Source organism: Solanum tuberosum, unplaced genomic scaffold (genome assembly GCF_000226075.1).
Source record: "Solanum tuberosum cultivar DM 1-3 516 R44 unplaced genomic scaffold, SolTub_3.0 scf00232, whole genome shotgun sequence".
Taxonomy (NCBI): Eukaryota; Viridiplantae; Streptophyta; class Magnoliopsida; order Solanales; family Solanaceae; genus Solanum; species Solanum tuberosum.
The window spans coordinates 199,765-218,103 of record NW_006239158.1 but is presented as its reverse complement, the minus strand read 5'-3'; positions in this window follow the sequence as shown (position 1 = coordinate 218,103).

The following is an 18,339-nucleotide window of genomic DNA, read 5'->3' as shown; positions in this document are numbered from 1 at the left end:
GGCAGTAACCTCTTGATGACTAGAATTTCTTTGCCTCAGATTACTTCTCTTGTTCTGGTAATTGACTTGGATGCTCCCCTGTCTCAGATCTTGTTCATTGTTCTCATTTTCTTTCTCATTTGTATTATCGAATCCTAGCTCGGGGTGGAGGATTCTACAATTTAGAATTGTATGACCCTGAATCTTGCAGTGAGCGCAGAAGGCGGGGATTGTCTCGTATTCGATTTTCTGATAAAAATTTTCAATCTCCCCTTTAGGATTTTTGATGACCACATCAACTTCATGAACAAGAGGTTTCATCAGATCAATTTCGACTTTCAATTTGGCCATGGTGGGCCTGGTTTTGGTTAGAGTAGCTTTGTCCATAATAATGGGATTACCAATAGGACTAACAATTCTACAAAGAGTTGCCCATTCATAGTAATGCCAGGGGAGGTTTGGAAGATTTATCCAAACAGGAGCTAAAGAATCTGCCTCGGATTTAAATTTGGTCGACCACTTTTGGATTTTCATGCTATTCTCCTCGTCCAGGTTAATGAAGTTTTTAGAATATATGGTTTTGAAATCCTTTTCATTTTCCACATCTATGAACACATGTTTATGGTCTTTTACCCCTATTTTCATAGAACCTTTGAGAGGTACAATTTTCACAAATTCAGTCCTAATTTTTTCAATGGAGGGTCTGGTTTTGGAAAATTTACCTACAATAGTCCATTTGCAGGTGTTTGCCAGCAGCTCATTCTCATCTTTAGTGAATACGATGACCGGTTTGCCCTTGTCGAACTCATAATTTCTGTGGGGAAGACGTATTTTTCCCCTTTTGTGAGCTGATGTTGTTAGTACTCCAGCGTAAGAGAATTGCTCGCTTTTATCTCTACCGCTAGGAGCGCTGGTGCCGGGAGTATTGCTAGTCGAAGTATGGAGGGAGTCTTGTGGAAATTGATAGTTCGTTGTATTGGGGATTTGGGGTTGTTTGTGAAGAGAAGGATTGTATTTGTTTGGATCGGGAAGGTCTGGGGGCTGCGTTATTGCTGGACCAAAGAGATCAATGGTGATGCTCATCTCAGCTTCTCTGCCAAGAGAATCCGGCAAGAAGTTACCGTTGGGATTTCACAGAATAGCCTAGAGAGAAGCCAGAGAAGAGAGAGATTTTAATAATTAAAGTGTTATTAACATGGAAGTATTGACTACTTTCGCACCAACCATTTATGTCTTGTCAACTATGTCATTTTTATTTTTATTTTTGGGTAAAATGGAGATATTATATGAATAGAAACTAATATGCATTATTACAAGGGAATGGAATGGCAACTAGTCTGCTAGAGTTATTTTCAAGGTAGGCTTCATCGTTATTACAATTTCCAGGATCTATTAGAGTCTTTTTCAACCGAACAAAAGGAGTTCCTACTTTATCTGCTTCCACCTTAGTAAGTACAAACAAAGGTGGAACTGTCCATTGCACAAAACAGTTTGCTTGTTGCATCTTTGATCCCTCTTTAGCTAATGCGTCTACTACTTGATTTTCTTCCCGAAAGCTATGTTGGATGAGGGGGTTCCCTAGTTGGTGAAGCAATGCCCTACAATCATTCAAAATATTGATATAAGATGTGTGATTAGTTTCAATCAAATTAATGACCTCTGTGGAGTCCATATTGATTTCCAATGGTATTAACCCATTTGAGAGAGCAGTATCAAGGCCCTTTAGCAGCGCCATGATTTCAGCTTTGGTGGCCGTTGTGTCATAAATGTTACCCATATATCCAAAAATCCAGTTTCCAACTGTCTCTGATTACTCCTCTAATTCCTCCCTTTCCTGGGTTTCCATAAGATGATCCGATCCATCAGTATTCAACTTGTATCCATTGGATGGAGGCTTCCATTGTACGTGTACAATTTTGGTTTTGTTCACTTTCTAATTTTTCCTAGTTAAATGCATGAACTCCATAGCATGGTTAAAAGGAGTATTCATTTGAATGTTGTTTTTTATTTTATTATGATAGTTTTCATTTCTGCTCAGCCAAATATTCCACATGTAAAAAGGAAAAACATCGCACCATTGTAATTGTTTTTTTATCATGATGCTAAGGTCCTTTAGAAAGTCCAACCAATGCTTATCAGGGTTGTTGATGAACTTGTTAATGGTGTAAATGATTCCCATATTCTCCCAAAGCTTTCTTACGTTGGGGTATTCTAGAAAAATATGTTTTGTGGTTTCTGGTATATTATAGTAATAACAATTTTTATTTATGTCTATTCCTATTGAGCTCAAGTAATTACAAGTAGGGAGTCTTTCATGTTTGCATAGCCACAGAAAAAACTTAATTTTATTTGGACAGCGTAGCTTCCAGATCCAATTAAAATTTTGGATTTGACTTGAGAGAACGATTTTATCATTTTTAAGTAGATGATAAACTGAGTTGGTAGTCAGGATACATTTTTTTAATCATAAAACCAACTTGGTTTATCAGGTTTATCTAAATTTTGGGATATATAAGTACAGTTTATGAGATTTATGATCTTTTCAGGTAGTTCGAAAGATAGTTTTCCTAAATCCCAAATACCATTACTGGTGACTATATCGTCCACCGTCATGGTTGATTCCTTCATGGATAGTGGACCATGAATCATATCTCTAATCGTTCTATGGTTTGGGAGCCATCTATCTAGCCAAAAAGATATTGAGGATCCATTTCTTAGAACACATTCCATTCCACGTTTACAAGTATCCCATCCTAAATAAATATTTTTCCAAGTCATGCTTCTAATGGTTGCGTTACGTTCATGGCTTGGGAAGACACCAGATTTAGTGTATTTATTTATAAGGATGGATGCCCAAAGTGATTGAGGTTTATTGAATAAGCGCCAGGATAATATTGTTAGAAGAGCAAGGTTTTTGGTTTTTGTATTTTGTGCATCAATACCCCCCTGTGCCTTATCCTGAGTAGGCATATCCCATTTGATAAGATGTATTTTTTTTTTTTGGAATCAGTTGTTCCCCAAATAAAATTTCTTTGTATTTGATCAATTTTTTTAGTGACACTACAAGGTAAATTTATCGCGAAAGATGGATACTCGTATTTGATGAGACCGTTGATTTATGATGATAAGTTTAATGTAGATGCGGAGACTACTCAGGCGATGGCATGTATCTCTTTTCCGGATTTGAAACCTACTTTTTTTGTTAAAGAATCCATTTTTTCATTGGCTCATGCTATTGGAAAACCTCTACACTTAGATTCAGTTACTATCAACAAGACGAGACCTAATTGTGCTAGGGTCAAAGTGCAAGTGGACTTGCTAGTTGATTTACCAAAATTTGTAGAGTTAGAAATTGTCAATGAAGCTGCAGAAACTTCCAGAATTGAGAAGGTCAAGGTACAATATGATATGTTACCTAAGTATTGTAAATAATGCAAGCTACAAGGACATGCTGAACAAGATTGTAGGATTTTACATTCAGAATTAATGAGACCTGTGGAGGACTTTGACGATGGGAAACAAACAGAGGAAGGTGTTATCTCTAAAAATAATGCATACCCAGTGATTAGAGTTGGAAGGCAATTCAAAAGATGGCATCCTATTGATAAACGACTTCCAAGGAATAAAGTTGAAGAACAAGTGGATGTAAACAAAGTTGGGGTAGTGGAGGAAGGTGTTGCCACTGCTAACACTTTTGATGTAGTAGAAAATCACAGCTCAGATGTTGCTCATACAGAGAATCTACAAGAAAAGGAGAAGCCAATCACAGGGAGGACAGAAGAACAACAAATGTCCACAAAAAAGTGGATAAACAGTTAGTTTACAACAAAAAATAACAAGAACAAATGTCCAGATAATGATGTGCAACAAAGTATAGCAGCAATACAAGAGCATAAATATCTTACTACCTCTAAATCATCAGAAATGAGTACTCATAGTAGTGAAATTGAAGAGGAAAAGAAAGTGGAATCTACAGATGAAGAAGATACCATTGAGCAGACCACAACTACTAAAGGGGAAGATTCTACAGAGCAAAATACTGAAGGCATTAATGTGGAGAAGCAATTAGAGATATATACAACTCTGGATAATTAGAATGATCTCCAATTTATGAAGGAAATGGCAACTGTGATTGATCAGACTCCACTTCAAGTTGTCATAGCAGTTGAGGGAAGATTTCCACATGACTTTATTCAGAAACAAGTATGGAATATTGAGAGACATATTGGTTAGGATAGTAAGGAGATAGTATTGATAGGGGTAGAGAGGAAATCACCTCCAATGAATATGTTACATGGAATTGTGTCACACCAGGGATAGTGCAAGGAACCTGCAGATGTTGAGGAAGTTTTAGCATTGCCAAATACTGAAAAAGGAATGGGGGACAAAGGGAAGAAGATAAAGAAGAGGAACACAACAACAACATCAGTAAAATAAGTAGGGATGCATGTTTATCTCCTAAAGCTATACCTAAAGCCAGAAAAGGTAAAAGTAAGGGGGAAATTTCAATCAGTAGCATTCCAACAAGGATTCAGGCCAAAGGGGGGGAGGGGGGAGAAGTATCTCAATGACAATAAAAACTTTGTTTTGGAATATTAGATCAGTAAACACACATAATGCTTTTCATAGAGTGCAAATGTTAAACAATCATCATAAGTTTGATATTATTGCTCTGATGGAACCATTTCAAGATTCCAGACATATTCAAAGATATAAAAGGAGGTTGGGGATGAGCTATGTGAATAATAATAGTAATGGTCAGATTTGGATTTTTATCAAATATCATATTCAAGTGGGACTTATTTCAGACACTAAGCAATAACTCACCCTACATCTTACTTTGGACGCTGATAATCAGGTGATTACAATAGTTGTTTATGCTAAATGTACTGCACAGGAAAGATTAAGACTTTGGGATGACATTTACTCCTTTAGCCATAAATTTTCATTACCTTGGATGATGGGTGGAAACTTCAATGTAATAATGGGGGGAGAGGAGAAAATTGGAGGTTTACCTATGTATCCTCAAGAATATGAAGATTTTGCCTTCTGTATTAATTTTTGTGATCTATTTGATGTCAACTTCTCTGGAAGTCCTTTTACTTGGTGGAATGGTAGAGTAAATGAAGATTGCATTTTCAAAAGGGTTGATAGAGTAGTGGTGAATCAAAGGTTTTCAGAGTTGTATGGTCACACTAGTTTGCAGCATCTGGCCAGAACAGGGTCTGATCATGCTCCATTATTGTTAACTTGTGGGGCTAACATTCATACTATTGTTAGACCATTCAAGTTTCTAAAGTTCTGGACAGAAAGAGAAGACTTTAAAGAAGTGGTGCAACAAAATTGGGTGTCTGAAGATGTGGATGATATATATATTCAACTAAAGTTGAAGCAAAAAAGAACTAAACATGCACTATCAAAGTGGATCAAGGAGAAATTTGGAGACATCTTTAATCAATTGGCCATTAGGGAGGAAATTGTGAGAGTGAAAGAAGAATACTTTGAAGAATGTCCATCCCCAGAAAATAGAGTAGTATTGCAGCAAGCTCAAGCTGAACTAAAGCTCTATATTCACTATGAGGAAGAGTATTGGAGGAAAAAGGCAAGGGTGCAATGGTTTGAGGAAGGAGATAGAAATACTAGATTCTATCATTGTTTGGTAAAAGGAAGAAGAAAAAAGTTAACTATTAACAGAATGTTGAAAACAGATGGCTCTTGGGCTATGGGGGATAAACAAGTTGCAGAAGAGGCAGTGAGCTTTAAAGACCAATTCACTAGGGGAGCTACTGATTCTGAAGCATCTTTGTTACAGTACAAACAACCCCAAATAAAACAAGATGAAAATGATAGATTGACTGCATTACCTCTAGAGAATGAAATCAAAAAAGTGGTATTTGAGCTTAATGCTGATAGTGCTTGTGGTCCAGATAGGTTTACAGGTCACTTCTATCAGACTTGTTGGGATATAGTTGGGCCAGATATCGTGAAGGTGGTTCATGTTTTTTTAGGGTCATTCTTTGCCTAAGTCTATCACTCATACCAACCTAGTCCTAATACCTAAAAAAGATATCATTCAATCTTTTTCAGACCTTAGGCCAATCCGTTTGAGTAATTTTCTTAATAAGATTATTTCCAGACTTCTTCATGATAGGTTGGAGGGGATCTTGCCAAAGCTAATTTCTCCTAATCAGTCAGGATTCGTGAAAGGAAGAAATATCACTGAAAATGTGTTATTGGCATAAGAAACAATCTCAGAGATAAGAAAGAGAGGGAAGCCTACTAATTTGGTCATCAAATTGGATATGGCTAAATCTTATGATAGGGTAGATTGGAAGTTTCTGATTAGAGTCTTAGAGAAAATGGGCTTTGACAACAAGATGTTGGATATGGTTTGGAGGTTGGTAGCCAATAATTGGTACTCTGCACTGGTTAATGGTCAGGCTCATGGATTTTTTCATTCTACTAGAGGGGTAAAGCAGGGGGATCCCTTATCTCCTGCTCTTTTCATCTTGACAACAGAAGTGTTAACAAAGGCTCTTAATCATTTGTTTTACAATTATGAATTTAAGAGTTTTGGATTGCCCAAATGGAGTGATCAATTGAATCATCTTGCTTATGCAGATGATACCATCATATTTGCATCTGCAAACTAGAGATCTCTCCAATTAATAATGGAAACTCTTCAATTATATGAAGCTCAGTCAGGCCAACTTATTTATAAAGGGAAGAGTTTCTTTTACATGTTCAACAAGACTGCATATGCTATTGTTTAAGAGGTGGAGGATACTGCAGGGTTTACTAGAGGATGCTTTCCTCTAGAGATATCTCCAATTAATAATGGAAACTCTTCAATTGTATGAAGCTCAGTCAGGCCAACTTATTAATAAAGGGAAGAGTTTCTTTTACATGTTCAACAAGACTGCACATGCTATTGTTCAAGAGGTGGAGGATTCTGCAGGGTTTACTAGAGGATGCTTTCCTTTGACTTATCTTGGATGTCCTATTGGACATGCTAAAAAGAAGAAGGTACACTTTTCAGAGCTAATTAAGAAGATTCAAACCAAATTGCAGGTTTGGAAAGGCAAATTGTTGTCTTTTGGAGGTAAAGCAGTGTTGATTAATCATGTGTTACAAAGTATTCCTATATACTTGTTATCTGCTATTTGTCCCCCAAAATGTGTTATTTATGATATTCATAGGATTTTTGCTAAATTCCTATGGAATTTCAAGGAGGGTGGAAAGGCTAAGCACTGGATTGCTTGGGATGACATATGTTTACCAAAGGAGGAAGGAGGGCTTGGTTTTAGATCTCTATTTGATGTTTCTAAGGCACTCTTTGCTAAATTATGGTGGAATTTTAGGACAACTAATACATTATGGTCTAACTTTATGTGGAACAAGTACTGTAAAAAATATAGCCCTCAAGTAGTAGAATGGAGAGGCGGCTCTCAGGTATGGAAACTCATGCTATAAGTTAGAGACTTCATGGAACAAGAGATTTGGTGGGAGCCCAAATTTGGTCAGTGTAGTGTTTAGTTTGATAACTGGACACAATTGGGAGCATTACACTACTACTTGCCCGTTGACCATGTTCATAGTCACATAAAATATGTAAATCAACTAATGCTTGAGGAGGGTTGGAATAACACTTTGTTAAATGAGATTGTTACTGAAGAAGTCAGTAATCACATTTGTATGAAGTTGGCCAACATTCATAAATCTGATGATAGAGATAAGCCATGGTGGATGCCTATTAATATAGGCAAATTTTCTGTTGGCAGTGCTTGGAATCTAATGAAGGGAAGAAGAGATACGATTAAGAAGATAATGTTTATATGGGAGAAAGGGTTGCCTTTTAAAATCTCATTTTTAATATGGAGACTGTGGTATATGGGAATTCCTAGTAGAGAGGTACTGGTGAGACTAAGAGTTACTGATTCTGTCAAATGTTGTATTTGCAACACTAATGTAGAGGAGACATGTGATCACCTTTTTATTCATTGCCCTACAACTTATAGTGTGTGGAAATTTTTTGCAGAAGCAGCAGGTATTCAAGGGCCAATGGTTCAATTTAGACAAGTGATAAATTTATGGTGGGAAGCTGATTGTGGAAGCAAGATGAAACCTTTGCTTCATGTTGTTCCTATCTTCATTATTTGGCAAATATGGAAGATACGAAACATTGTTAGGAATGGAGGAACTATGTCTACACACACCATGTTTATGGAGATTAACAATTATTTGTATCTCTTTGCCAAAAATAGATATCCATGGCTAAGAAATCTTCCTAACACATAGCCTTTGATAGTCAAGGTATTGGAGGAATATACACCATTAATCTGTAGTACAGTTGTGTATTGGGAGCATCCTCCCATGGGTAGATTCAAATGCAATACTGATGGCACCAGTAAAGGGAATCCTGGGCCTGGTTCCACAGCCATTTATGTTCGAGATGAGGGAGGCAACCTAATCTTTGCTAAAGCTAGAAATGTGGAAATATGTACTGCTGTTGTAGCGAAAGTGAAAACATTTAGAGCAGGATTGAAATATTGCTTAGAAAATGGCTTACTACCTTTAATCATGGAAACTGATTCATTGATTGTTAAAAAAAATGTTGGATGGAGTGTGGGAAGTTCCATGGTCAATCTCAGTTGACATTCAATGTATAAAAAGATGGATGGTGAATGTAGAGGTGGAGGTGGTGCACACATTTAGGGAAGGAAACAGCTTGGCCGATTTTCTAGCTAATCATGTTGCTCATTTTGCAGGTACAGATGTCAACCAATTTTATAGCATACAGGAATTACCGCAACATGCAAAGACAATAGTAGTAATGGAACAAATAAAAACCCCAAATTTACGGATTAGAAAGATGCAAAACAAGGGATTTAATACACAGCCGGACAATTAATGACTAAGCAACAAAATGGTCTCCGGTGATGCAAAATATGAGCTACTGCAATGGCAATAAAAAATTCATATGTTGAATGATTGTCGTTCATTTTCGAAAGCATTAAATAGAATAGATCAGTCGAGTTGAAATTACCTCTTGGAGATGGATCTTCTCACAGTGGTATCAGTTCTTCTGAACTCATTCTATGTGAAGGGAAGGATTCAAGGGATGTGTTTCACTTTGACTGCATCTTGAATCATATAGATGGCTCATTACTTTAACGTCGTAGAATCCATTGTGAGCTGAAAAAGTCTTCAAGGAGATCGATTTCATGGCACTTGTGAGAGGTTAAGTGTCCAAGTGGAATTCACTCAACTCAATAATACTGGTTCAACGAAAATTGAAGTTTTTGTGGCCATTTTTTAGGAAAGCTAATGAGGACAACTGAGGAAGAAGACGTTGTAATGTCTGAGATTTGCTTCTGCTCTTTCCTTTTTTTTTGTTTTTTTGCTCTTAGTTTGGTTGTTTGTTATTGGACCTGGGTCATTTCTTTTTAGCTTTCAATAAAAGGGGAAACACCCAACATTAAAAAAAAAATATATATATATTGCATCACATGTGTGGGGATATTGTTCAAGCATGCCTTTGCAAGATTCGTTCGTCCCGCGATATTTAAAAACTTAGTCTTTCAACTAGCTAATTTAGACTGCAGATTGTCTATTACAAACTGTTAGTCTCTCTTAGTGGGTTTCTTATGAAAAATGAGAAAACTTAGATACTTCCCAAAGTTTCGCCCACTTTTAATTTGCATAACACTGGATATGTGAGTTTGTGTCTCCTTGGGGCAATTCTTAGAGAAAAATATTTTAGACTTAGAATAGTTTATTGTTTGTCCAGAGGCTGCACTAAATTCCTCCAAAATTCTCTTGATATTACGGAAATTCTTGTCTTTTGCCCTAGTCATTAAGGTCAATTCATCAGGAAAGAAAAAGTGTGATATATTTGGTTCTTTGTTGGAGATTTTGATAGGTTTCCATCGTTTTTGGTGCACCTCTGACTCAATTCTCCTAGAAAGGATTTCCATACGTAGTATGAAGATATATGGTGATAGAGGATCTCCTTGTCTTATTCTTCGAGTAGGTTCAAAATAATAAGTATGATTTCCATTTACTAGTATTGCCACACTACTAGTTGTGATGCAAGACATTATTAGATTTACTATGTTGGTAGGAAAGTTGAAGTAATGGAGGGTACTTCGTATAAAGGACCACTCAATTTTGTCAAAAGCTTTTTCAAGATCTACTTTTAAAATCACATTTGCATGTTTTCCTTTCATTTTCCTGAAATGCGACACGATTTCCTGGATGATAATGGCGTTGTCGGTCGCTTGTCTATTTTTTAGGAAAGCTTGTTTGGCACGACCCGATAAGTTTGTTCATTAATGGTTTCAAGCGGTTTGCAACTATTTTAGTTATGGTCTTGTAAGTAGTATTGCAAAGGCTAATTGGCCGGTAATCCTTTAGGGTACATGCATTTTTATTTTTTGCTATTACACATATATGAGTCATATTAATTTCCCTAGGAATGCATTCGTTTTTTAAAGCATTCTTGCATAGGGAGATGACAGACTCTCCAACTATATTCCAATATTTTTGGTAGAAGAATGGGTGTAATCCGTCAAGCCCTGGTGCCTTAAAAGGCTGAAAAGACTTTATAGCACTAACGATTTCCCCTTCAGTGGGAATTTCTCCTAGTTGAGAAATATCCTCAGTTTCTAGTGTATTCAGACCTACTTCAAGTGAAGTTTTAAGGGACCTTGTATTAGTAGTCCTAAATAGATTGGAAAATGGGAGAAAATAAGCTCTTTGATGTTATTGTGATCGTAGAGCCATTCTCCAGATTCGTTTTGTAAGGCAATAATTCTGTTTCTTTGCCTTCTATTAAGTGTGGTAGTGTGAAATTTTTTTGTGTTGGAGTCTCCCTCGTTTAGCCAGTTTACTTTGGATTTAAGCTTCCAAAAATCTTCTTCCAATTTTAAGATATTATTATATTCATTAATGAGCTCATTTTCAAGTTTTGAGAGGAAGGAGCTTGTTGTGTAGTTTGGAGAAGTCTGAACGCCATGTATGCGCCTGCTAACTCTCCTCTTTTTATAAAAATGTTTCCAAAAACATTGAGATTCCACCTTGTAACATTTTTAATAAATTCAGGTATTGCATTAGTGATGCTTAGTTTGTTTACCCAACTGTCATTGATGATGTTGACTAAGTCAGGGTGGGAGACCCACATTGATTCAAATCTGAATATTTTGTGATGGTTATTTCGATAGTCTTGGAATAGGGAGATTAATAAAGGACAGTGGTCAGAATGGATACGGGGCAGATGATGTACTTGAGCATTGGGAAATTTAAGGAGCCACTCATTATTTGCAAAGAAGCAGTCAAGACGTTCAGAAATAAGTTTTGACCTATTTTTAAAACGTTTATTTAACCATGTGTATCGGTTTTCCTTATAACCCTTATCGATCAACTCACAATAGTTAACTACATCCCAGAAATCGTTCATACGGGGTGTACTAATAGGTTTCCCCCCTGATTTGTCAGAGTTATTCATAAGTTCATTAAAGTCCCCTCCAATAAGCCATTTACCTGTATAGTTATCTTTAATAGTTTTGAGATTTTGCTAGAGAATTTTGCGAATGTTCCGGTGATTGCTAGCATAAATACAACTGAATAACCATGATTCACTTGTAGAACGAATTTTAACCATGGTGTAGATTTCCTGGCTAGTAGTTGCAATGTTATCTAGCATCAGCAAATTGTCGTCCCAAAGGACAACTAAACCACCTGATTTCCCCACTGTTTGGACTTGACTTGAATCATTCTTGTAAAAGGGAAATCATCAACAAAAGACTGATGATCTTGCATTTTGGTTTCTACGAGAGCAACTAATGAAGGTTTATGCCAGTCGTTCTAAAATTCCTCCTAAAATCATCATTATTACTACCCCTACAATTCCATATTATTTGATTCATTTAAATGTTTAGGTTTGGTGGTGCTATCCATGGTAAGTTTATCTCCAAAAGTGTTGAGCTCTCCATCTCCCTTGAGGTTGGGTTCGTCATTAGTACATGGTTTCTTGTCATTGAGTTCCACGGATGTCTTATAATCTTTGAGGTTTTTAACAGATTCAATGGACAAATAAGAATGACTCTTTTTTCGAATTTCCCCTCGAATATTTTCACCTTTATTCTTTTTAAGATTGTTTTTTCTGTTATTATTTCTATCATTAATTCTAGCACTTCTTTTATTTATTGAGTGTGCATCATCTTTGATAATAATGGGTTTATCTCCTGGGTCTATGTCTATGGGTTCCATTGTTCGATCATGTTCTCCAGTACCCAAGGGGGGAAAATAAGGGTGGGAGGGGGTCCCCATTCATTATCTGGTTTAGCTAGTTGGGTCTTGGTATCTCCCATATTGAGAGACGATGGAATGAGATGTGTGGATGAGGAAAATTCGGAGGGGTTTAGAGTAAGCTCAGATTGTTTTGAGTTTGAGGATTCATCAGGATTCTTTAAATAACTTACATTGTCAATTAAGTCTAAGTCAATTGGGGTAGACTCGATGGGAATACAATGTAAGTCGATCGATATAGACTTGATGGGAATACATGAGGTATTCAAGGAATTGTCTCCATTCTTTGTAGTATTTGTATTAGGAATAATTTCTTTTTGGAGTTTTGAGTCATTTATTATCTTATTTGATTTAAAAAGATCATCTTCGAGGCATTGTATATTTTGTTCTGGGATGTGTTTATAATTTAAGGTCTTTTCCGATTTGAAGGAGTTCTCTATATTGTTTAAAATTATATTATCCAATGTAGATGTGTCACTTTGGGGCACGGTATTGTTATTTATGCTTATAGTTGTAGAATGGATGTCAGGTTGGTTGGATGTGGGAATGTCCATCAATGCCTTATTATATGTGGGTAGAATAGTCTTTTCCAAGCTATTGTTTGAAATACTTATAGGAGAAGATTCATAATTAGCCTTAGGGGGCAAGTCTGTAGGGGGCAATATAGAGGTTAATATCTTAGCAGCTACTGTTGTTGCCACCTTTGAATTTGTGGTTTTTCATTTATTTTTTGGTTCTTTATTACGTCATTGATGACGTCATTAATCTGAGATCTGAATTTTTGAGGAGTACGTTCTAGTTGACGATCCTTTGAGATTGGTTTTGATGTTTTGTATTGGATTGTTCACCCTAATGGTGTGAGCCTAGATTTTTGTTAGAACTCTTTTTGTATTTAAAAGTTTGCGAGTTCAGGAACTTACCTGTGGTGGCATGGAACATATTGATGCTAATACTTGTTTCGATCTCTTGATTTTTCGGTGTTTGACGCTTGCTCTGTTTCTTCCTTTTCGTGAAGGTTACTGTTTGCCATGGTTGTTCTTCGTCTTCATCGGCTACTTCGGCTACCTGCGCTGAGACACTCTTTCCAATGATAGTTGTGTTGACTTTGCTTGTGTTAGTAGTTGGTGTTACCTTAGTTGGAATGGAGCAATTTAGAAGGGTGTGTCCAAGAACACCACATTTAACACATAAGACATCAGCACCTTTATAGACAATAGATTGTCTATGGTGTCCAATAAAGACATGTTGTTTAACTGGTATTCCAATGGGTAACTCTACACAAATTCTTGCGTATCGTCCCCTAAGAGTTGCTGAAGTACACACGTCCGTTTTGACTAATTTACCCAATTTTTTTCCCACTTTAGGTAGTATAGATTGGTCATAGAACTCTGTAGGCAATTCTGGCTATCTAACCCATATTGCTGAGAAAATTTCCTTTGATTTCGAGGCCACAAATTTTGGGTGCCATCTTTTCTCCAATAACAACTATCTCTATTCATTACAATAGCCATTCATTTCCCTTGAAACTCGTGTGACTATGGCAGCTATGAAATCCAACACCCCCCTCAAGTTGGAGGGGAAGATAACACTCCCAACTTGTGAAGAAGGCTATGGTGAAGAGGCCCAACAAGAGATTTTGTGAACAGATCGGCAAGCTGAGAAGATAAACGAACATGAGAAAGAGAAATGAGTCCGGCGAGGTAATATTGACAAACGAAGTGACAGTCGATTTCTACATGCTTCGTTCGTTCATGAAACACCGGGTTTTCAGCGTTGTGGATTGCAGCTGAACTATCTGACTGAAGAGGAACTGGTAAAGAGATCGGAACAGTAAGATCGTCGAATAAACGAACCAACCAGGTGAGTTCTGCCACTACCCTTCTCATTGATCTATACTCAGCTTCAACTGAGCTGAGTGAAATCGAAGCTTGCTTTTTCGATTTCCATGAAATCGGAGAAGAACCAAGGGAGATATAAAACCCACTGACTGATTTTCGTGAATTCGGATAGGTACCCCAGTCAGAATCGCAGAAAGTCAGCAACTTATATGATGAATCACTGTTCATAAAGAGACCAAGACCAGGGTCTTTCAACAAATAGCGGAGAACTCATAGGGTTGCAGTAAAATGGGAAACCCTTGGATCTTGCATATACTGACTAAGATGTTGCACGGTGAAAGAAAGATCTTCTCTTGTGTGAGTAAGGTAATTCAATTTTCCTAATAAATGCCTGTAGGAAGTTGGATCCTTCATGGGGATACCACCATTTGCCTTTAATTTGACAGTAGGATCCAATGGCGCGGAAACAGGTGAAAGATGCAAACAATCAAATTCTGCTAATAAGTCTAAGGTGAACTTGCGTTGAGACAGAATCAAACCATTAGGTTCGCGAATAACTTCTAGTCCTAAAAAGAAATGCAAGTTCCCAAGATCCTTAATCTTAAACTCAGCATCCAAAAACAATTTTAAGTCTTGTAAAGCTGTTGCATCATCACCTGTTAATAGAAATCGTCTACATAAAATGCAACAATAGAGATGGAGTTGTCTGTTTTCTTAAAAAATAAAGAATATTCATTTAGAGAATGACTATATCCTTTGAAACTGAGAGCTCCAGTGAGTTTGGAATACCACTGGCGAGATGCCTGCTTAAGACCATAAATAGACTTCTTTAACAAACAAACATGATTAGGTGAAGGAGGTGTAATCCCAGTAGGAAATTTCATATATACTTCATCATCAAGATCTCCATGTAAAAAGGCGTTATTGACATCCAAATGAAACAAATCCCATCCTTTCTTTACAGCAAAAGCAAGAATACACCTATTAGTAGTCATTTTCACCACTGGTGAAAATGTCTCATTGTAATCCACCCCTTCTTTTTGAATATCACCTCAAACAACCAGCCTTGCCTTAAGTCTTTCAATACTACCATCTGAATGTTGTTTCACTTTATATACCCACTTACAATGTAAAGCCTTTTTCCCATGAGGTAATTCAACTACATCCCAAGTTTGTTCAATTCTAGAGCAGATAATTCTTTATTCATTGCTTCCTGCCAAGCTGGATCATGTGCTGCCTGTTCATAGCTAACAGGTTCATGGACACTGGAAACAGAGGTGAGCATGACTTGATTAATAGAAGATAATTTGTTGAAAGACAAGGAAATAGGGGTAACAAGACTCAGGAAATAGGTTGAAGGGCATTACAAACATAGTCTTTAAGATATGAAGGTGTCCTAGTAATTCTAGAAGACTTTCTAAGCAAATTATCAATAACAGGATTATTGGGAGAAATACTGGAATCCCTAGGAGAAGTAGTAGAAAGAGAATCAGAAATATGAGAAGAGGGTTCTGAAACAGTGGGATCTGAAAGAATAGGGTCAGAAACAGAAAAGGAAATATCAAAATTGGAAGGAACAGTATAATCATCAGAATCAGAAGAGGGAGTGGAAACAAGAAATATTCTTTGAGAAAGATGTGATACATCAGATGAAAAAGGGAAGTACTCTTCATGAAAGACAACATTTCTGGAAATTGTTATTTTCTTTGTCTTTAGGTTTAGAACTTTATATGGATAACCCAGAAAAACACAAGGTAGAGCCCTTGGGTCAAATTTTGTTCTGTGAGGAGGAAGTGTAGAAACAAAACATAAACACCTAAAACATCCTAGAGTTGAATAAACAAGATTAGATTTAAAAAGAATTTCAAAAGGTGTTTTATGGTCTAATACTTAGAAGGAAATTTGTTTATGATGTAAGTGGTTGTTAATAAACATTCCCCCCAATAGATAATAGGTAAATGAGACTGATAAAGTAAAGCTCTTGATGTTTCTAACAAATGCTTGTGTTTTCTTTCCACTATCCCATTTTGTTGTGGAGTGTAAGCACAAGTAGTTTGGTGGATAATTCCTTTGGATAGAAAAATATCAGTTTGCAATTTTCCACTTCCCAATTCAAAAGCATTATCAGTTCTGATTATTTTAACCTTGGAATTGAATTGTCTTTCTATCATGGAAATAAAAGATTTGAGAATGGGAAAAGCATTGGATTTAGTGCTAAGAAGATGTGTCCAAGTAGCTCTACTAAAATCATCAACAATAGTTAGAAAATATCTAAAACCATCATGTGTGGGAGTTTTGTAAGGTCCCCAAACGTCCACATGAATCATATCAAAAACAGCTTTAGTAGAAACAAGACTTTTGGGGAAAGGTAACTTAGATTGTCTTGCCATAGGACAGATCACACATGGAGAAGAAAATTTAGAACAAGAAGATGAAACTGGAACAATTTTCTTCATATTACTCAAAGGTATATGGCCTAATTTGTAGTGCCATAACTTTTCTTTTACATTAGGATCAAAGAAACTAGAACAAGAAGTAAAAACATTTGCTACTGAACTAGGAAAGAGAACAATTAGAACTAGAACTAGAAAGACTCTTTGTAGAAGCAGCTGCTTGGGATACTCTTGGTAGCTGTTGATTGAGATGACTTGAAAACATATAGACTACCTTGTTCCTTACCAAGCACCAGAGGGCTCTTCAATGAAGTGCCCTGCAGCATGAAACAATTGTTAGGAGTAAAAAGAAGAAACTTCTGAAGTTGATTGCACAATTTATGAACAAATAGGAGATTGAGCTAAAAGAAAGGAATGTAGAGGACATTATGTAGAAGAAGATCAGACAAAAGATGAACAGATCCTGAATGAGTAACAGTAACTCTATGAGAATTAGGAAGGGTGACCAAAATAAGTTTGGGTAGAAGATTAAAACTAGAAAAAAGAATTCTATTAAAAATCATATGCTCAGATGCTCCACTATCTAGAATCCATGAATTACTGTCAATTTTAAACAAGTAAGCATGTGAACTGAGAAACTTAGCCTTACCAGCACAAGTGATGTTTGCAGTAGCATCAATCTTTCCTCTAGCCTTCTGATTCATCTTATGTAAAAGGTCTAGAAGTTGTCCAACATTTTCTTGACTAAGTGACTTTGGATCTATAGAATTTTCCATCACCTGATTGCCTCCTTCATTAGTGTTGAAGGCATTGTTGACCATAGCTCCTTTCTGGTACCTTTTGTTCTTGGTGAATTTAAAATCTGGAGGAAAATCATGAAGTTTGTAGCATTGATCAATGTTATGTCCTACTATTTTACAATAGTTGCATGTCATAGTGTTTTTCTTAGAAAAATTTCCTTGTTGAGCCTTATAATCATCAAATCTCCTAGATCCTGCATTACCAACAAGAAAAGATGTTGATTCACTACTAAAAAATTGTCGAAAAACGACGGCCAAAAGCGACGGACTGCGTCGCTTTTTTGGTCAAAATTGACGGAAAAGCGACGCAGTCACTTCCGTCGCTTTTTAGGTCGTCGCTTTTCAAAAAGCGACGGACTGCGTCGTTTTTCAAAAAGCGACGGACTGCGTCGTTTTTCAAAAAGCGACGGACTGCGTCGTTTTTCAAAAAGCGACGGACTGCGTCGTTTTTCAAAAAGCGACGGACTGCGTCGTTTTTCAAAAAGCGACGGACTGCGTCGTTTTTCAAAAAGCGACGGACTGCGTCGTTTTTCAAAAAGCGACGGACTGCGTCGTTTTTCAAAAAGCGACGGACTGCGTCGTTTTTCAAAAAGCGACGGACTGCGTCGTTTTTCAAAAAGCGACGGACTGCGTCGTTTTTCAAAAAGCGACGGACTGCGTCGTTTTTCAAAAAGCGACGGACTGCGTCGTTTTTCAAAAAGCGACGGACTGCGTCGTTTTTCAAAAAGCGACGGACTGCGTCGTTTTTCAAAAAGCGACGGACTGCGTCGTTTTTCAAAAAGCGACGGACTGCGTCGTTTTTCAAAAAGCGACGGACTGCGTCGTTTTTCAAAAAGCGACGGACTGCGTCGTTTTTCAAAAAGCGACGGACTGCGTCGTTTTTCAAAAAGCGACGGACTGCGTCGTTTTTCAAAAAGCGACGGACTGCGTCGTTTTTCAAAAAGCGACGGACTGCGTCGTTTTTCAAAAAGCGACGGACTGCGTCGCTTTTAGAGACGGACTGCGTCTCTTTTAGCGACG